At 39.6% G+C, this 23,343-nt stretch overlaps 1 protein-coding gene across 1 annotated transcript in view; it reads right to left on the minus strand.

Annotated features, from left to right (window-relative positions):
* Positions 1 to 22,857, minus strand: part of LOC122796318 (ATP-dependent translocase ABCB1-like) — a 329,590-nt gene extending 306,733 nt beyond the window's left edge. Inside the window, exon 1 of the mRNA XM_044064705.1 lies at positions 22,725 to 22,857. The gene's annotated coding sequence lies outside the window, so the exon portion shown is untranslated. The remainder of the gene's footprint in view (positions 1 to 22,724) is intronic.
* Between the last annotated feature and the right edge of the window lie 486 nt (positions 22,858 to 23,343).

The raw sequence follows: 23,343 nt of genomic DNA on the forward strand, positions 1-23,343 counted from the left end.
TTGATCAGAGGGGTACCTCGTCAATCTACATTCCCTCCACTGGTTACGAAAGTGCATGTGTTACCTGTATTTTGACAATTCATGTAGATGGAAAGAAAACCCCACCTCTAATCATTAGTAAGGGCAAGAAAGATAAGAATGAACGTGTTTCAGGCAATTACATTCTTGAAAACGAAAAAGCCTGGTGCACACAAGCAGTAAGTGGGTTGATGTAATGCTGCTACTTGTTTTGCGAGGCGAGGAAAGAGGTCTGCTAGTCTGGGATTCAGCCAGCACTCACTGCGCTAAAGACATGAAGAAATTTCTTGCACGGAGAAGAATAGTTCAAATAATGATTCCCACAGGAATGACTGCCTATCTCCAGACTCTTGATAGTACAATAAACAAGTCATTCAAGGACCATTTGTGCAAGGAACTCAATGATTACATTGAAAATAGAATGGAGAAAAATCAGCATGGAAACTTTGTGAAGCCTATACTACAAGAGGTCGTGACTTGGGTGAAAAATTCATGGGATAAAATCACTGACAGCTGTGTGCACTACGAGCAGGCTTCTTGGACAAGCAGTGCTCATTTAAAGAGAGCTATATTGCTAGGCATGACAGATTGGGGCCAATGGTTCTACAGGAAATGGAGTTGCAAGAACTTCAGGCCAGAATTCAGGCATTGGAGACTTATGACAATGTTCCAGAAGAAGATGGCATGACTGTATTTGAATAACTTTTCCATTATTGGGGCAACAGAATGGATTGTTTCTGCTTATATAGCTGCAGCAAGCTCGTCAGTTTTTTTTAACTTTATTGTATTAAGTTAACATTTCATTATCAATGGGTAATTACAAAGTAAGGCCACTAGTTCCCAGACTTCATTTTTATGACTTTCAATCATTCTTCTCTTGCAGTTTGGGTAAGGAATAAAGAAAGCAGCACCACTCAAAAAGTGGTAGTTATTCACCTGTTTATTCCCCTCCTCCAATATATTGAGATTTTTCTCCACTTTCTGTTAAGCATGAAATATTGCACTGTGAAAGCCAAGGTGTAGATATTCTGAAGTTGAAATGTCTGTTGCACTGTTTATGTAGAATTCTCACACAACTGTTAACGCGTTACCTAGAACTGTTGCCCAGTAACAGAAAAGTACCAAATAAATATCGATTTGTGTACATGAATAAATGTTGATTTTTGTACATGAATAAATGTCGATTTGTGTACATGAATAAATGTAGATTGCACATGGGGGGGGGGTCAATAAGGCATCCCCAGAGAATAAGCCCTAATGCGTATTTCGGGTTGGGCAAAAGTATAAGACCCAGTCTTATTGTTCTTTTCAATGTTATGGTCTCAATGTTTTGTGGTTCAACGTTATAGTGATTCAGTGTTTTGAAGTAAACCAATACATATATATATATATATATATATATATATATATATATATATATATATATATATATATACATACATACATACATACACACACACACACACACACACAACACGCAGACACACACACACACACAACACGCAGACACACACACACACACAACACGCATGCAGACACACACACACAACACGCATGCAGACACACACACACAACACGCATGCAGACACACACACAACACGCATGCAGACACACACACACACACACAACGCATGCAGACACACACACACACACAACGCATGCAGACACACACACACACAACGCATGCAGACACACACACACACAACGCATGCAGACACACACACACACACACACACACAACGCATGCAGACACACACACACAACGCATGCAGACACACACACACACACAACGCATGCAGACACACACACACACACACACACACAAAACGCATGCAGACACACACAACGCATGCAGACACACACACACACACACACACAACGCATGCAGGCACACACACACACAACGCATGCAGGCACACACACACACAACGCATGCAGGCACACACACACACAATGCAGGCACACACACACACAATGCATGCAGGCACACACACACACAATGCATGCAGGCACACACACACACACAATGCATGCAGACACACACACACACACAATGCATGCAGACACACACACACACACACAATGCATGCAGACACACACACACACACACACACACACAATGCATGCAGACACACACACACACACACACACACACACACAATGCATGCAGACACACACACACACACACACACAAAACGCATGCAGACACACACACACACACACTGGCGCATGCAGACACACACACACACACACAGCATGCAGACACACACACACACACACGCATGCAGACACACACACACACACACTGGCGCATGCAGACACACACACAATGGCATGCAGACACACACACAGACACACACACACAACGCATGCAGACACACACACACAACGCATGCAGACACACAGACACACACACACAACGCATGCAGACACACACACACACACACACACAAAACGCATGCAGACACACACACACACACGCATGCAGACACACACACACGCGCATGCAGACACACACACACGCGCATGCAGACACACACACACACACAACTATGCAGACACACACACACACACACACACACACACACACACAACTATGCAGACACACACACACACACACACAACTATGCAGACACACACACACACAACTATGCAGACACACACACACACACAACTATGCAGACACACACACACACACACAACGCGTGCAGACACACACACACACACAACGCGTGCAGACACACACACACACACAACGCATGCAGACACACACACACACAACGCATGCAGACACACACACACACAACGCATGCAGACACACACACACACACACACACAACGCATGCAGACACACACACACACACAACGCATGCAGACACACACACACACACAACGCATGCAGACACACACACACACACAACGCATGCAGACACACACACACACAACGCATGCAGACATACACACGTATACACACAATCACAAAGACATATGTCTGGAGCATTTCACCCCGGGCCTCCGCTGAAAATTGGTTTCATTCCAAGTCGGACTTTCCTGGTTAACAAATGTTAAAATATATATATATATATATATTAATGGTCTTTTCTTCCATGATGTTCGATCAGCTAAATTTTGTTAAAATGTATTTTTGCAGAATGTTTATTTTTCTCTTTTCTTAAGTTCCTTCCCCATGTCCAGAGCTCAGATCAAAGACACCACCATCAGAAAAATCTGACTACAACTGCTTTTCTACTAGTCACAACTTAGCTCACTCCTCCCTTACATCACTCCTACTTTAACCCTCTCTTCTCACTTGCTGCTTCCCTGTCATATTTACTACTAAACTTAATTCACATGTGTTTTTCAGTTCTCTTAATTCATACAGTATGTAAATATTAACAATCTTCTGTGATTTCTCTATAAATTTGTTCTGTTTTATTTGTTTATTGAATTTCTTGACCTGGGCTGTGGCTGCATATGGTCTACTGTGATCAGTGTATTACAACAGTAAACAAACTAAATAAATCAATGAATAAGCTTGGCTTGCTAGTTCAGCAGTTTTTGTCAGTATTGAAAAGTTATGCTGGGATGGGAGGGGCTAAAAAGGGGGTGATGGCCAGTTTTGGGAATGGGAGTGCAATTCCAGAAATATTAGCTACTTCCAGACCACTGCAATAGGTCTAAGTAGCAAAGAAGCAGCGATGTTCTTCATTAGGAGAGGTAAGGCTATACTTGCCTGGCAGCACTGCTAACTTCCTTTGGAATTCAGTCAGTAAAACAAGGAAACGTGTAATAGGCAGTCGGAGTGAAGGCAAAGCAGAATGGAAAGAATTAAAAAGTGGCAAATAAAACACTGAACAATACAATTAATAACCAGGGGCTTTTTAGGAAATGATAACTATTGTCACATAGAGGGTCACAGAATCAGCAAATCATGCCTTCTATGATAGACAGCAGACAGAATAGCAAGGAGAGGAGTCCCGACACCAGAGAGAATGTCGGAATAATCTGCAAGCTCAGTGTGCCTTTAATGCTGATGTGTTCGATCCTAACTGTGAATGTATTGCTGCCTAGATGGTTTGTTCAGCTGGTTGACAATTTCACCATATGTAGCTCTCAATCGTCCACAGTCCTGTCTCAAATTTTGTGGCAAAACAAGGGGTATTAAAATCAATAAATAGTAGTAAGAAAACTTTATTCATCATATTATTTTTTTTTTTCAAAAATCGAGTGAATAATGACAGTAAATAAAATATGACCATGGTTTGGGACCTTTGCTCATTATTTTTGGTCTTTCACCCCAGTCTGATACACGGAACTCTAACATTTCTGCACTGCTGATGTTGCATTGCATCTGAAAAAAAGCGTTATACAGAAATAAGCAATTTCTCACCAAAGCAGCAAAGATTTCAATAGCAAATTCCCACCTTATCTCCATCCTACTTTATGCCTCTCCAATATATACCAACCTAAGGCAATGCGATCTAAACAAGCTAGAGACCTGCTACAACAAAATCTCCAAATTCGCCACAGGGGCATCCTACCGTAGACACCACCATCTCTCACTTGCTGAACTGGGCTGGCTTGAACTCCCTCACCTCCTTCAGTGGTAGCAACTCTCACTCACCCACAAACTAGTAAACCATCCACTAAATGTCCCATCCCTCCAGAATCTACTCCAACCCTCACACCACCAGACCACTAAGATCCAGCAACAGAAATCACTTGCAGATCACTAAAGCCAATAACTCTGCTGGTGAAGCACTATTCTCTTGCACCATAGCCAAATTATGGAACTCCCTCTGACCCACAATTACCTCCATACCATCATGCACCCACTTCAAAACTTTACTAAAAGCGCACCTAAAAACATGCTGGCTATGCCCTTGCAACTCCCACTCTAATATCACCCACCCCATCCAACCACTACCTTTCTTTCCACTCCACTAACTACCTTGATTATAGCACGCTCAGATGCTCATAAGCCTAGTACTTATTATACAGCAGGAACTTCTCATTGAAACATTTGTTAATGTCTGTTATGTACTTCACAGATAAAGATTCTAGTTGTCTGCTGATGTACTATGTTCTTCATCTGTAAATATGTTGTAAGTAATTGCTATGTTAAATTGTTAATCACTATGTAATCCAATGTAACTGTCTGTTTATTTTAACTGTGGAGCTTTTCTCCCTGGGCCTCCACTGAAAATGAATCTACGTCCAGTGGGACACTCCCAGTCAACAAATGTAAATAAATAAATAAAATAAGAATAATTTATGTCCTTGAAGCATATCATTATGATTTCATCACACATTTAACTATGTGTTTTCTATCTATTTATACTCTTCTCTGTTCACGTGGATGTGCATTTCCAAATGCCTTTTCTATAACAACGTTTTCCTTCAAAATAATTGTTTCACTGCTTGTATATTATATTTTATTTGCATTGTTTGTTTACTCAGTCCAGGTTGTGGCTGATTGCTTGTTTACTCAGTCCAGGTTGTGGCTGAAAAGGAATAGTGGACCAGCCCAACCATGTTAACTAACACTTTTTTGTGACATGACCTTCCATCTTAAAAACTGTAACTGTATCTTCAGTAGCTGTTGGCTGTTAATGGATCACGCTCCTAAATTATGCAGTGTTTGCAAGACAGTCCCGAAGAACCAGTAAGTGGCAGAAGACAAGTTGTTTTCCTTGTTTCTCTTTGTGCACTGACTTTTATCCTACAGACAATAAAGCTGTCAGTGTAAACTGTTCCCTTGTGCATACATTTAGCACCCTCCTCACCTTCGTTACTTGCTTTTATACTCTGGGTTCACCTGTCATGGGATAAGAGCTCCGAGTTTTATAACATTCTATAAGCTGAAGGAATGATTCAATCTGTTAATTCACAAACATCGTAAATATACTCCAATTCTGAATGTGAACAGTAATCAGTGTATATAATGCAAGAATATTTATTATACCAAAATAAATAATTGCAGACAACTTCTTTTTTGAATATTTCCTTCTCCTAGCCCCATATACAAAGATGCAAAAAATCAATTGTTAAAGAATTCATAACCATGATCACTTCTAACAGAATTACAGCCTAATGCTAAGACTCTGGGCATGGAAAAGGCACCATCTATTGTAGTCATTCCCTAATAATTTGGGAACATTTTCAAAACCACTTGTTTTAATGTCTTTAGCATTTGTTTTGAAGAAAGCAACAACGTGCCGGGTACATGCCACCATGTTTACCAGGAAAGTCTGACTGGGCACATAACTCTTTTTCAGTGGAGGCCTGGAGAGAAATAATTTACGAAGAATGTACAGATACAGCTAAGTACACTTGAGATACACATGTAAGATAGGATTGCTTTAAAGCTTGCCATTTAAGTGAGTACACTGGACCAGTGCAAATATTACTATAAACATAGTACAATGCATCATTAATATGCTTAAAATGTGAAGCAAGTGACCTATAAATATCAGTCAAACAGTTATTTTGCTGAGAAGAATCTATAGACGTACTTATGAAGTCAATGTCAAAAACGGAAGGATATTAACTAGTTAGGCTAAACCATGGGATGTACACAAGCATGGTTGTTAGTCAATGAGGTATTGTTTCAACTTGGAACTGAAGTTCTTAGCCTGGGTCATGGCAAAAAAAAAGTGTTTTATGGACTAGCCCATCCAGCCAATAAATACGTGTGGAAGCTATTCAAAGTCTACAACTAAGTTATGCTGGTGAGGAAAGTGGGTACAGATACTGGAAGCTGATCTGAATTCAAAATAAAGCTTTAGAAATGGCTATACAGCTTTCATGGGCATTATAAGAGATACAAAACTGTTAGACCAGAGGCCATGTGTGTCTTGCCACTAACCACCCTCATGCTCTACCAATATTTTCAAAGAGGACAACACCTGCAAATTCTGGAGTGTATTTAAGAGTACCCATCTAATTATCTAAGCTATACTTGAAGGTAAACCGAGAACTGCACTACCTAACATGCAAGGGGAGTCTATTCCAGAGCAAGGTGAGGTGCTGCATAATTAACCTACCTCTCCATTTAGTTTTATTTATTCCATTATTTCTAATGCTGGCTGTGCTGTTTTACTTTATATATATAAAAAAAAAAAAGAGAGAGAGAGAGAGACCTTTGATAATGGGATCCCTGAGATTACAGAAAGCAAGGAGTAGGACTCCCCTCAAGAGTCCAAACTTTGCTGATAAAAGTCTTAGCTGTCTTTTTCTTTGAGGTTTTTTTGTTTTTAGTTTTTTGTGAGTTATGTTTAATTTTTGCAAAATAAATTTTAGCTACATATTGACTGCCACTTTCAGTCAGGTAACTTGCATAAAAAGAGAAGGGTCTGCTAAACACTTGGGCATATGAAAGTCTTAACCCTTTCAAGTGAACAACAACAGGTTTCATTTATGCAGCAGTCCTCATTTATGTGCTAAGAGCATTCATTTTATTATCTATGGATTTGTATGTGGATTCCTAAAATATTTAAATTAGAATGCATGCATATAACAATGGTAGTGCACCCCAGATGATAAGTTTGTCCGAGTATAACATATTATTAGAGTTTGGCTTCACAGCAGGCAGTGTGGTTATAATGTTCATAAACAGCAGACATTCTAGTACACATAGCTCTTAACCCCTTCACTCAGCAATCAGTGGTCAAACCTAATCCCTTCTCTCAGGGATCAATGATCAACAAGGGCATTGTCAACCTACAGAAACTGGATCCATCCCAGTTTGGTTTTGTTAAGGGAAGGTCTTGCCTGTTCTACCTGGTTGACTTCTTTGAAATGGTTTCCAAGGCTATGGATGAGCAGAAAATGGTGCATACTGCCTACTTTGATGTGTCAAGGTGTTTGATACAATACCTCACTCAGGTATTACTGACAAACTCTCAGAAGTAGGTATAAACCTCTACATGATTGATTTCAACAATTGGCCAAGTTTCTGGTGTCATTCTAAGGGGATCCAGTATATGTCTGCCTGGGATGACATGATCAACAGAACTCGATGCTTTGCCAGAGATGGCCCTGCATCTGTCACCTCTGGGCTTCCAGATACTGGCCAAGGCTCTTGCCACCCCTATAGTGCCTTATTTAGATGGTGTTCCAAAGACCAAATTACCACTGTAACAACTACAAAAAATGCAATCTGAGGGTCATGCTGCTCAACGCTAGAAGTCTAAATCTCAAAATGCACTCACTCGAAGCACTCCTTAAAATGGAGAACATCGACATTTGTGCTGTAACAGACACCTGATTCAAGGCAGCAGAAAGCACCCCTGCACTACCAGGTTATAACTCATTCCACACCTTTTGGCCCCAGAAATTGGACCGAAGCTCCAAAGGTGGTGGTGTTTCCATATCCACAAAGGATGCGCACACCTCCAGACTGGTAGCCCAACATAATGCATCAGAGATATTTCAGGTGAACCTAACATTTAACAAGATTGTAAGACAGGCTGTAGCCTGCTATAGGTCCCCAACCATGTCCCAAGAGTCGCACTCCATGTTCCAAAGCAGCCTGGCAAATATTAGGGTGCAACCTAACACTCTCATACTGGGTGACTTCAACTACCCCTTCATTAACTGGGAAAACTACTAATGTACCAGTACACTTGCCGAACGTTTCCTGGAATTCATTAATTCCAATGCCCTGGACCAGCTCATTCTTACTCCCACTAGAGGTAACAACATCCTTGACCTGGTCATTATTAACATGGGCAACCGTTGCTCTACACCAAAAGTAAACGCCTCCCTGGTTAGATCTGACCACAAACAAATCACCTTGGAAATATGCATCCCCCTCCCACATGCAAAGGTAACCATCATGAAAAACTTCTCCAAAGCTAACTTTGGGCTCCTAAAAACAGAGGTGGCTAACTTCACGGCACCCATGCAAATGGAGAATATTTGCATGACTGCCGAATCATACACCAATGCACTGTACGAACACGTACATAAATGCATGGATCTCACCATACCCAATCGAACCAAGACACTCTCCTCCAACAAAAGTAAGCCAATCTGGTGGTCCCCTGCCATAAACAAACTCTACAACAGAAGGAGGGAACTGATGCAGAATAAGGTGAAGTCCCAAGACTGGAAATACTCCCTTATCAGCCTCAACAAAAAGTTGAGATCCCTCATCAAATCCTGTAAAGCTTGCTATGAAAGCAGAATTGCAGCCGATAGAAAAGACAACCACAAGGCATTCTATAGTTATATAAAGAATCTCCATGGCAATACCCAGATTTGCTCTGAGCTACTGCACAATGGTACTTCCTAAACTGAGCCAACAGATATTGTCAATATATTGGCCGACAGATTCAGTGCCAACTTTACTCCTCTCTCCCCCACCAAAGGACCAATCACAATACCAGCAGATTGCCAGACACCCAGTATTACTGCTGCACAGGTTAAAACAGCAAAGTCCAAGGCCAAGAATACAGCTTTTATGGGACCTGACAATATCCCTGGCTGTGTTCTACATGAATAACAGAGTGAACTGGCACCTCACTTGTGTGCCATGTTCAATCACAGCCTCATCTCAGGATTTCTCCCTACCGAATGGTGCACTGCTACAGTCATCCCTCTCCACAAAGGAGGAGTGACTACAGACCCTGGGAACTATCGCCCCATTAGCCTGAGGAGTCTGATATGCAAAGCTAAGGAATGCATCATCATGGACCTAGTAAACAAGGATATAGGGAATCTCCAAACTCTGGATCCCACACAGTTTGGTTTTGTGATGGGTAGATCATGCCTGCTCAACCTGGTCGACTTATCTGAGTCAGTCACCAGAGCTGTGAATGAAGACAAGGTGGTTCATACAGTCCACCTTGATCTGGCAAAGGCCTTTTATACTATTCCCCACTCAGGAATCATAGAAAACCTCACTAAGCTAGGCATCAACTCCTATATCATTAGGTGGGTTGCAAACTGGCTCACAGATAGAACCCACAGTGTGAAAGTAGCCGATGCCAAGTCAGACTGCTGACCAGTCATGAGTTGAGTCCCACAGGGTTCAGTCCTGGGTCCTCTTCTGTTTAGTATCTACTTCTCTGAAATCCAAGCCAACACAAAGGGACTCTGGCTGACAAAGTTTGCAAGTTGGGAGCTATTATTAACGCCCCAAGTGACGCTGACATTCTACAGAAAGGCCTCACGGAGACCAACGACTGGTATCAGAAGCATGGCCTTAAGCTCAATGCCAAAAAATGTGTCATTTTCCTATTTGAGAAAAACCCAGTTCCCATGAATTACCACATCGATGGTAGTCCACTGAACACAGAAGGCGTTATAAAAAATCTGGGAACACAGGTTGACAGCAACCTCTCTTTTCACCACCACAATGCCACTGTGGTCAGAAAGTCCTTCTATGTGGCACATCTCATTACTACGGGTGTTGCATCCAGGAAGAAAGAGGTCATGGTCTCCCTCTACTCTTCCCTCATTAGACCAATCATCGAGTACAATGGCCCATTTGGCATGTACCTCAGTAGACACCTGCAACAACTGGTGAGGCCACAAAAGTACCTTAAAAACAGAGGATCCTAGGTCTTAAACACTTGTCCTATATGGACAGACTCAAAAAACTCCAACCTACTTATAGGTGATCTCTGCTTGATTTACAAAGTCATGTCTGTCCCGGCTCTGTTAGAAATGCTACATCTAAAGAAATCCCAATCCCTCCGCACCACACGCTGCAGAGATCTCAACCTCATTACCACAATCAACAGAACAAGCTGGAGGGACAGTTTCATAACCCAGAGACTGCTCATGCTATGGAATAGATTTCCCATACATGTCATACAGAGCACCCCACTGGTCACCTTCAAGAAAAATCTTGATGAGTGGATGGGAAATAGAAAACTCACCCTGGGGATTACTCCAGTGGCTCTACTCGACAGAGGCACTGGGAACTAAGGTCAGATGGCACAATGCCAGGGTAATCCTATGGGCTTGTAAAGGCTCTAAGGCCATTAGCTTAGTACACACCTATGAACCTAACTTGCTGGATTGATGGCTGACTCAGAAATAGGACCTTCACTAGGAGACCGGTCACTAGACAGCAAACCAGGAATCATTGGCCTTCTCCTATTTAGCATCTACTTCTCGAAGTCAACGCTAATGACAAAGACCTCTGGCACACCAGATTCACAGATGACTGTAAATTGGGGAGCAGTCATAGATTCCCCCCATGACACTGGCATCTTAAATGAGGATCTAACACAAACAAATGACTTGTGCCAAAACCACAGATTAAAACTCAATGCAAATAAATGCATTAGTTCCCTTTAGGAAATCATCCACCCAAGCTAATTACTCTATTGATAAAACACCCTTAAAAGTTAGCTCAGTAGTCAGAGATCTGGGAACTTATGTAGATATAATCTGGCCTTTGACCAACATATAGCCAAGATTGTAAGAAAATAATTCTATGTCTATGTCATCCAACTCATAAGCAAGGGTGTATCACCCAGGTCCAAGGAAGTTATAATACCACTCTAATCAGCCCTAATCAGACCCATCACTGAGTGCAATGCCCCTTTTGCATGTACTTGGCACTTGCAACAGTTTGAATGCCCTCAAAGATTCCTCACCAGGAGAATCCAGAGTTTGAATACTTTGTCTTACACAAATCACCTTAAGGTCCTATCATTGTACTCAGACTCCTACAGGTTACTGAGAGATTATCTGTGCCTGGCATTTAAGGCATCCTCCAATCTAGCTCTGATAGATCCCTTGCACATTTGCAAAACAAACAGCACCAGAAACATTAGATCAACAGATCTGAACTTTGCCTGTGACATAAACCGAACATGCTGGCGAGACTGATATGTGGCTCAAAGGATCCCTGTACTATGGAATAAGCACCACTGGATGGGAAAATCAGAAGTTCACCCCTGGTCTGGCCCCAATGTCTCCGATGGGCAAAAATGAATAAATCTCCAACTAACATAACCATTAGCTACCTCCTTAATAACATACCCCACAATATAGACATCCAAGGTACGTGATAACATAACTGGGTTGGGTTGCACAGCTAGGCTTATAAAGACCTTGTCAGTCATTAGACTAGTATAAACCTAAAAATGAATATATGATTACAAACACACACACACATGTACCATTGTACAAGTCCAGTCAGAAATGCATTATTTCGCCCCACCCACACAGCTATACATACCACTCCAGGTACCTGGATTCAGCATTCCAGACTTCCTTCAGCCATTTATTAGTGGTTTATCACTAGTTACCAATAAAAAGTAAAGACTTAGGATTCTAATGAACTCTCAGTAAAAACTGCAAATATTTTATGCTTTTGCTTTTCACATGTATAATACAGTATATATAGTTATGGATAGCACATTCCCTATCTTCTACTTTGAAGTATGCGAAAAAGACATTATTTTTTTGTAGCTACATGTTTTGAAAACCAGTGTTTCCAAGCTACCAGACATATAAAAAAATATCATATTGCCATTACCCTAGCTGCACTATTTACTTTAATTTGGAATGAGGTATCTAAATGATCATATTATACTATACAAGTTTATATAAAACTTTTCTGCTATACAGATTATAATTCAGCTGTTGATTCTACTGCTCTGTGCCAAAACACAGTTGTTAGCCTACCTCAAAAACTATCATCTAAAAAAGTATTTTGTGTTATATTGCTAGTCTGTCATTATAATGGCAATCAATTGTATTTGAGACTGCATGCACTATAATGGCAATCACTTGCATCTGAGACTGCATGCAAACCCCAAGTTATGTGCATGTTATTCTCCGGCATTATAGCCAGTTATTGCAAAATGAGTATGGACGCTGGGTATACCACAAACACATGAAAGTTGAATATGGCAGCAAAAATGCAAAAAAAAAAAAATACAGCAAAGGGAGGCCCTTCTAAGGATTTAGCCACAGCTGTAGGAAATGATATCAGTATGAACTTAAACAGGACCTTAACCCAGCTGTCCAGAATATGGCCCTGGCAATGTAACCATCTGACCTTGCACATTTTTTTGCATTTTGTCCCATCACTTCCTTGTGCTTTTGGTCTTCTTTCAGCACTATATCCAACTAGGAAAATGTAATATCTAAACATGTATGATTCATTTAGATTAAATACAGATCCCAACTGTAGTATTGTTTTCCAATAAAACCAGAACATCATAAAACGTGTCAGTAATTTCCAGAAACTAAAACAAGGAAAAAAAAAAGACAATACAATGTGGAGAAAATGAGTCTGAAATCACTTAAAATGGACATGACCTCTTTAAATATTACACAGTATTTGGTGGTTAGACAAAGATGAAGCCTGATCCTTACTGTAAGCTTTGTTGAGAGGATGCTATACCCTCCACCAGCATAACTGAGCATATTTTGTTGATATACAAACCCGAGAGTTTAGACATACTTCTCTATTACTATATTTCTATTAAATGTGGTAAAATAAAAATAAATTATCTTAACAGTTCAGCTGCATCACCTACCTAACGTGAAACCTCTATCTAACCAGTAAAACATCTCTCCCATTACATTTTCAGTCAGGGAATCTTATCAAGCCAAGTGCCCCTTTTATCCTAGGACAGGACACTGACGAATAACAAGTTTCATTGGTGGCTACGAGTCTATCAGCCCAACAGCCATTCTAATCCTAGCCAAGCTCAACCCAAAGTGACCAAAATATGCTAACATACTGAGTAAACACTGTACCTAAAATAAAACAGTAGTCGAGCAACCATAATTATGCAAAAGACCTTATAAGCTGAGTGAGATTACATTGCAAGTACTAAACATATATACAAGATACAGGAATAATAACAGGCAATATGCAGAGTCATCACATATCACACAACAGAAATGCAAAATAAAGTGTAGACAGGTAAAAATTCTATGCATAAAAACATACTTATTGGGATATGAGGAGTTGTCAAGAATCAAACCTGGTAAATGAAAACAGATGGAGCTCCCCATACACTCCTATGGCTCAAGACCAGCAGTAGTTTATGAATGCATGGTTGCTTTTCTAATATATGATACAAGTCCATTTATTCATTCTCCCATCCCCAGCCTTTACATGACTTTAGGGGAGACCAGGCAGTAACTGGAAATGTCCATGTTAGTCTGGTGCACTTATTTAGCCAGATGGAATTATATGTGCACACGCATGCACACAGCAGTAGTGTGGTCTACTAAAACCACTTGCATTGCAAGTGATTGAAGACTTCTGTCTCAAAGCCAGGGACTCAAGCATCTTGTAGTGTGGGCAGGCCGACTCACGCATCCTGTCGCGCGGGGAGGACGACTCACGCATCCTGTCGCGCGGGGAGGACGACTCACGCATCCTGTCGCGCGGGGAGGACGACTCACGCATCCTGTCGCGCGGGGAGGACGACTCACGCATCCTGTCGCGCGGGGAGGACGACTCACGCATCCTGTCGCGCGGGGAGGCTACCGCTCATACTCAAATATGAGTTCAGGTAAACAACTGCAGCAGCTTATCCAACCATATTATTCAAGGTCAAGCTTTGTGAGGGAGTGGAGTTATAGACTAGGGCACCGGTCGGGATGGTAGGTTTAGGTTTTTGGAGTGGGAGGGGGATTTTAGGTTTAGGTAGCAGGAAGGGAGCGTTAGACTTAAGAATCAGAAAGGGAGGCTTAGGATTACAGTTAGGGTCATGGTAGGGCTACACAGTTTTATAGGATAGGGAGTTGGCTGGTTCAAGTAGTCATGGCAGTGAGTAAGTGTGTCACTAGTATGTAGTACGTGAGCATTTGCAGCGGATCTGTAATAGTGTGCATGCATTAAATATCATAGAGTAGAAGCAATTAATTCCTACTACAGCTAGCTTGACTGGGAGTGAATCAACTTTTCAATTAACTATAGAAACATTTTCGATAATTTACTTGCTGAATGGATGAACCGGATGTCAACATCCCTAGATCACAGTTGTACTGTGTAGTTTCACTTAGTGCATAGTACTGTGAACCAGGTGTTTAGGCCACTTTTATAGTTATGATTTCTAGTTTATGACCCTGTTTGTCTATGGAAACTTCTTTTTGAATTTATGTTCAAGCAATTATATATTTGTTGTATATTATCTTGTCTGTTTCTCAATACTCTAACCACTGTATACTGCACCAATTTTAAAACTCTGATTTTTACTCCTTTTATATGTTCTATGCTCTTTGTTCAAAATAGCTATGTTTATACAATTATTTTTTTTATAATTTTGTATTTTTTAATAATTTTTCACTATGTAATTGGAGCTTTTCCCCCGGACCTCCGCTGAAAACAGTCACCTTGTGTCCAGTCGGACAAATCCGGTAAAAAAATGGAAAATAAAATAAATAAATAAATGTCTCAGGTGTACACAGTAAAGTGGATGTAACTGATGGGTACAGAGATCATCTATGGAAACAACTGACTTGCTCCTGCTGATTGGTCACTGTTAAACAGCAGTCACCAATCTAGCATGGCAGAAGCAGTGTCCAACAGATAATCCAAATTATCGTCAGCTAGTAGGGCTGATAGCACAAGAATCTACCACTTTCCAGTGGACTGGGTTATAATTAGACCAAAAATACAATCCATATCTGGGTCCAATCGTCTTCTGCATAAAAAATAAATAAATAAATAAATAAATAAATAAATAAATAAATATATATATACATACACACACACACACACACATATATACATACACACACACATATATACATACACACACATATATACATACACACACATATATACATACACACACATATATACATACACACTTACACACACACACACACACATACAAATAAAATTTAAAAACAAAACAAAAAACATGTTGTGGAATATGAACTGCAAAAAAGATATAAGTGATATTGAAAGATATCTGCACATAACCTTTGATCAGTCTACTGAAGTGAATTCTGTTTGCTAGAAAATTAAATAGCTATAATGGGAAAATAGATATTTGTATTGCTGAAAAGGTATACAATTCCCAACCCCTCATCACTACAAATATAAAAGGGTTACTAAAGAACCATGATGGAACAGGAGCAAGCTTAGAGAGAGTTCAATAAAACTAAACTCCATAAATTCTAGATCAGTCTACAGAATAACCCCCAAACTTAAAGCCACGTTTCCACACTGCACAAAACTCCAGGCTTTGCAATCTTCAACACTTTTCCAAAACAATACTACCAACTAGCAATATGCTTTCCTTACCAGGAATGGTCAGATCTCCAAGTACATTGCTAACGTGTATGAAATGTAATTTTATCTTGCTCCTTTTACTCTCTGGTTTCCCCATATGACACAGTTTTCAGAAAATTCCTCATTCCTTTGTCTTTTATGATAGCTGCATCAAATCAAGTAAATCACACACTTCACCAGCTCTCTGTCAAAGTCTTCCTTGATTCAAATGGGCTGCATACTTTTTCTTCACTTTGATGGGTTTTTAGTGCCCAAGGATCTGAATTTTGTGCTAACCCTCTCATCTTCCTAGCTTTTTTTTTCGACCTCTAGAAGACTGCCTCCATGACTGCGATGGTGGTGCTGCGGTAGCATTGTCGCCTCACAGTAAGACGTCCTGTTTGATTCACAGCTAAAGCATCTTCTGTGTGGAGACGTGTGAATGGGCGTACCTTCGTTGAAGGTTGTGAGTCAGGGCTGGTAACTCAGCACGTAAAAATCTACTGCCAATCATTAGCGGACCGGAGTTCCGCTGTGGCGACCCCTAACTGGAAAAAGCCAAAAGACACAACAAGAAGACTGCCTCCATGACACGTATACTTACACATGATGACCCCTACAATATGGGAAAAAATGTCAACCCATTTCTCTTCACACCCTACCCCACACTAAGAGCCATGCATCTCTCAAAGCAGCTTCATCAACATCTTTACTCTAGGGAATTACTCAACTCTGATTTTAAATATAGCTTCAGCATTGCAAACCTTACTTCCCTTTAATTTGTCATCAATCAAAACCTATAAATTCATAAAATTATAGGTGTGTGAGTTCTTACTGGTGCATGTTTTCTGCATGTAACTAGTATCTTTGCTCCTAATTCACTCATAACTTTGCAATGTCTAACTATTGGAGCACTAAATACTTGTGTTCATGGTTACAGATTGTGTATAATTTTACAATACACATCTTCCTGATGTACTTCGTTTGAGCACAGAATAATCATGTCAATTGTGTGACTATTAGAATTAAGTGTTCAAGCCTCAGGATGTACATCTGGCTATAAATCAAAATCTGTGGCCCCAGCCTAGTTAGTTTTGAAGAGAAATGGGGCTCAGGGAGACACAAACTCCTTTTACAAAATGATATTACTGGAAAATACAGTTTGCACATATGGTTGCAAAGATATGTAATGTGGAAAAGCCATGCTATTTTATAGTCTCTACAGCCAGATGCAAATACCTCTGCCAGTATGACAAGAGAATTTAAATTACTTTTTAATTAAAACATTTATATTGTAAAATGACACTACTAAATGACCTAATAGAATCTAAGTTTCTCTACTGGTAATGGTAGATGTATTAAAATACTAATATAGATTGTACTGGGTCAGAGTTAAGACCTCTGTCCTGTACATCCCATTTGCAATGCAGTACCCCGTCATCAAAACTTGGCCCCTCCTCTTCTTCTTTTTAACCTTTAATCTTTCCTATTTTATGCAATGTTTGCATAAATATTGTTTTTTTTTTCCAGCAACACAGAGATCTACCAGCCACACAAATGACCCCTAGTTAGTACATAACTATGATAGAGCACCTGTTAAGTAAGCAAAGCAGTGCAGCAAGCAGCATCCAATGCAGCTCAGCATAAAAAGCTAGATGCCCTCAGAAGTGTGTGTGTGTGTGTGTGTGTGTGTGTGTGTGTGTGTGTGTGTGTGTGTGTGTGTGTGTGTGTGTGTGTGGGAGGGGGATGTTGTACTGCAACATGAACAACATTGAGAGGACTTAAATCCAGACATTCTAAGAGGCTATCTCTGTGTACAAATGAAAATCTGGTTATTTTCACAAAATATGCCACACCCAGCTGGTTTCATCAAAACCCAACGTCCTTATTTACAATCTAGTGTTGTTGTTGTTTACTGCATATTTGCTATTATGTCAAGCAAACTTAAGTCAATGGATTCTGTTTGAAATTATGGCTTTAAATTACTAAATGTGGTTTGACAGAAAAAGTGATATTTCATAGTCTGCTCTTGCCAGTACTTTTCTGTATTTTATTTTATTTGAAAAAATTACCAAATGCCATAACAATATCACAATATGCTATTAACATTCCATCAATGCACATCACTGCCTAGTACTTCATGAAGCACAATGGTGACAACTCCAGAACATTTTGACATTTCACCAACTTAAAAGAGCCTTTGATATAATAAATAACCCTAGAACATGCCATGCAACCTCAATGTTGTTCACAAAATATATTTCAGGCAAAAAACTCAGAACCTTACAACAAAAATCAAATTATAAGTATTAAACCAATTGTTTACCTCCCTCTATTCTTGCTATGTACTTAAAATGAAGAACTTGCTACACTAGACCTAAGACTGCTAAATCATAGGTTCATAGGTTGGTACTAGGCTATCAGCCCAAGGGCCTAAGTAAGCCTAGCCAACAAGGTTCACTGGCTTATACCACCCAAGAAAGCTAATTTCATGTGCCTCTGTCGAGCAGAGCCACAGACGTGATCCCCGAGATGTATTTCCTATTTCCCATCCACTCATCAAGATTTTTCTTGAAGAGTGCTAATGAGGAACTTTGCTTGACATAGATGAGTATCTTGTTCCAGAGTATAGGAAGTCTCTGGGACAGGAATCTATCCCTCCAGCATGTCCTGTTTATTGTGGTGGCAAGGTTTAGGTCCCTAGAGCATGTAGCGCGAAGAGATTGGGGTTTCTTAAGGCATAACATGTTCAACAGCTCTGGGTTTAACATAGCTTTATATGTCAGGCAGAGATCACCTCAGAGTAGGTGATATGCTATAGAGTAACGCTGGAGATTTTTGAGATGGTCAGTGTAGGACATCTGTTTGAGGCCAGTAATCCTCTTTGTGAAGTACTTCTGTGGCCATTCCAGCTGCTGCAGATGTCTTGTGAGGTACATTCCAAAAGGAGCATTGTACTCTATAAAGGGTCTAATGAGTGCCAAGTAGAGGGGAACAATGACCTCTTTCTTCCTGGATGAGAACCCTTTTGTGATGAGGTGTGCCACATAGGATTTCCTGACTACTGTGGCGATGTGATTATCAAAGGAGATTATAAAGAAATCACATGGCTTCATGTTTTGTAATGTGCTACTAATCTTTTAAAAATTCATTATAAAAAAATGGAAAGATTCAGCTACCTTTGTTTTTTTTTTTTGGTACCTATAACTGGTGAGTTATGCAACCCGGGGATAAAATATATATATTTAATTTTTGATCTCAATGAAGACATGTAGTTTACCATATTAATTTAATCAAGCTTTACACAAAAGGCCTAGTTTAATGACTGGACATAAACAAACATTCTGACAGATATTAGAAATTATTCAAAATGTCTGCCAGGTGTGCCTAAACTCTATCGCTTTCTTATCCTTTCTCTTCCCCATTTTTTTATTTTTGTAAAATAAATAAAAAAGGTTTAAAAACACAAAATCAGCCAATACTCTTCCTAGCAATCGGCTTTCCACTTTTCTATTCATAACTAGTCTTTCTAAACAATCATTTCGAGTCCCCCTTCCCTCCACTTACCAGCATATTAACTTTAAATACATTTAATTTCCACCTGGAAATATCCTACAAGATGCATCACCCAGTTGTATCTTTAACACTACAAACCACAAATCCTTTATTAAGCACTCTTCTGTCATAATGAACTAAATCTCACCTGACTGTGTAGCACCCCATTTATTGGTGACTTCAAAACTCTACTCTTTGTCAACTTCTGTACAATGCAGATATTTTGTAAAGGCCTTCACCTAATCTAAGTCACAAATTTTTTCATACCTCTCCAAGACTGTACCTCAGTCTGTGTGTATTAATAATCTGTTGAAGGTTTACAGAATTCTTGTTACTTGTTAATGTTAGATTTAGGTTACCCATGCGTTTTCTCTAATGCTCACCAATCAAATGTCTCAACTGTCCAGAGTTTTGGATTTTCGTCTCATATTTTTTGTCTGCTTCTAATAAAACATGCAAGTTTCTGGCAAATTATCGGGGGATTTAACTGAATTTATTAAACAATGACACGATGTTTCTGAGTTACAGACTTCATATCCTTCAGAAAACATATACTAATGCCAAACATGTTATTCTAACAAGTTTTGAGTTTATTTGAGCAAAACCCTTATTTACAACCTTTGCCCTCATTATTTTGTCTGGAATTATTGCACTAACAGATTAAGAGTTTTGACAGCTATACAAAAACATTAATTCACGTTCATCAAAATAAAATGATAACGCATTTGGTTTAAAAAGTCACAAACAGTAAACGATGTGCAGCACAACTTTGAATTGTATATGTTTAGACAAACATCAGCAAAATACAGCGTTAACCTCCCGGGATAAACAATCATTCTGTGCACTTATTCTAAACTCCAGATGAATACAAGGTAACAAGTGCCAATAAATAATAGCTTTCCATCGTCCGTGTTGTGGTGTGCTGAAAAATTCCCCGAACCTCTTCAGGTACGATCTAAAATGATGCTTAAGTAGATGTGATCCTAGTTAAATATCGCCAGAAAACAATGCCAATGTCCACTCTAGTGAAAATCTGGTAATAATCAAACATCACCCCAAAACAGTGTCGAGATCCACTCTAATGAAATGGGATGTTCACTTAATTTCGTTGAAAGGTAGAGTATCATACTAAATTCTCAGTCCAGTGCACGGTAGTATCACGACTATCCAACACCATTTAATTAACTCTCCCTCAAAAAAAATTTACAAACAGATTTTGGGTCGTTCATTTGTATTCGTATTATTTCTAATTTCAGCACATAGCTCTCAAACTCTTAGCACAAAAACATCTGGACAAAACCAAAAATAATGGAGGGACAAAGTCCCCCAAAATAGGGACAATTTTTAAATATTGGTCGTATATACTTAGAACGTTTTCAGAAGGGTATGAAGTCTGAAACTCAAATGTCTGTCATTATTTAGCGAATTCAGTCCTCGCTGATTCACCACAAAAATCCAGAAAATCACAGATTTTATGAGGAACAAACCAAAAATTGTGAGGCATAAATCTGGACATTCTCCGAACATATGGACATTTGAGAGGTAACATGGTTTTCTAACCTGCTTTTAGTACCTGTACAAGCTCTGTAGCCTGCGACTGACATAAGCTTAAACAGCTTTTGCAGGCTGAAATTTGGGGAAATCATTGGCGATATTCTAAACTTTAAGCCTGATTTGTTCATTTTATTGAGTTCATTGGCCGGTTAATTAATTTGTCTCGAACATTCGGAGAAAATCGATGGAGACTTGAGAAGACTTATCCAGAATATCCCGGGACAAATATAGGGAGGTTAAAGCAGACGCATGAATTACCACCATCCTATCTCACTCGAGATCAATAGCTACAGCAATAGGATTACCACCTGTCCCACTTTGCTAGGGACAGTCCCTCTTTGGGTAGTTGTGTCCTGCAAAAAAATTGTAAAAATGGCAAATGTCCTGAGATTTTAGGACAAAATTATTTCCTATATTTTATGTAATAGCTGCATAATAGTTGCATAAAACAGTTATTCTGTATCCGAACCACCTAAATGTTATAAGAAACAGAATAAGCAACTAAAACGTTACAAGAATAAGCTTTTATCTAGGCAAAAAAGTGAAGTTCTGTTCTTCGTAGTGGCCGGGGGTATGTTTCGGCCTGAAAAATCTGCCGTTTGTGCCAAAAATGTCCCACTTTGGACATTTGAAAAGGTGGTAACCCTATACAGCAAGGGTTTTCTTATGTATTCATAAAGCACTTAAAAAGCTTCCAATAACCCAACTGTCCAGATCTTTGCAGAATGTCCAGATTTTCATCTTATATTTTGGTCTGATCATCAAAAAAATGTAGTTCGCTAGGAAACCAGGAAGGGTTCAAGTCACTCAATAATGACAAACATTCGAGTTTCTGACTTCATATCGTTCAGAAAACGCGTTATTCTAGCAACCTTACGTTAATAACAATAGAAAACAGTTTATTTGGATGAAAAAAAAATGATTTTATTTAGTTACTTTGATCACAAAAGGACGATAAACGCGCCCTCATCAGTCTTTGTGGTAGCGCAAACTTAAATCCCTTGGTCTATTTTTTCAGCATACATATAACAGGTAAAACAAACGTTGAAACACTGTGTTTAGTTTAGATCACCAAATTAAACCGGATTAGCCATGACATTGCACTGTCCCAGCCTAGGTTCAATACATTTTCGCTCAACTAAATGGATAAAGGGACTGCAAGGATATCTAAATGCCATTTCATGCCCCTCTCCAAGCATGATAAGCCTCCTGCATGCATTTATCTGAACGATTTTGTGCTGCAAAAAGACAGTAATTTTTTTTTCCTGATTAGCTAGCACAACAATCACACTAAAGTCACTATATCAGTAACTGTATTCTTAAATACCACTTAAGGATAGTATTTATACAAGCATAGCTCATAAATGAACATAAACACAACCCTTACCTTATTAATAATGCTGTGAATATGACTGTGAGAATCGGATAGTGAATTATTTAACTAGTAGTGTTGAAGCTAATCCGTGACTGTTAATGAAGGTGACTGCCAACAACAGGTGTCATCTCTCTTATCCACCAGATTACACCTTCCCATAGTCATTATAAAGAAACCTGACACCCTTGTCCTGACCAATGCACGCGCACTGACAAACCCTCGAGGAATCATGTTACCAGATGGGCTTGTCCTTGTCTCACACCGGCTTTTCACCTACAGAAATAAAAGTTCAACAAAGTTTCTTCCTGTCTGCAAACATTGTTGTATGACTTTTCTCTGGTTTGGTATCAGGAAGAAGCACAAGGTGTCCGGACTGGTACATGGTGGACGAGTCCCACTTTCGACTTCTGTACTACTTACAACATTTTAGACCGACATCAATTAGATTTCAATCATTCCTGAGGCATAATATGGCTCTAGATGATTATCAATGTTGAAGTGACACCCCGACCCCACGTGCAAAAATGGGGAAAATAGGTAGTGTATGGATGGGCTGTGTGTGTTTGTTGTTAATTCTGAAAATAACCAGTTTTACTGGCAAATGTGTGAGCTGTAATATTAAAGACCAACG

Source organism: Protopterus annectens, chromosome 3.part0 (genome assembly GCF_019279795.1).
Source record: "Protopterus annectens isolate FY-2018-M chromosome 3.part0, PAN1.0, whole genome shotgun sequence".
Classification (NCBI taxonomy): domain Eukaryota; kingdom Metazoa; phylum Chordata; order Ceratodontiformes; family Protopteridae; genus Protopterus; species Protopterus annectens.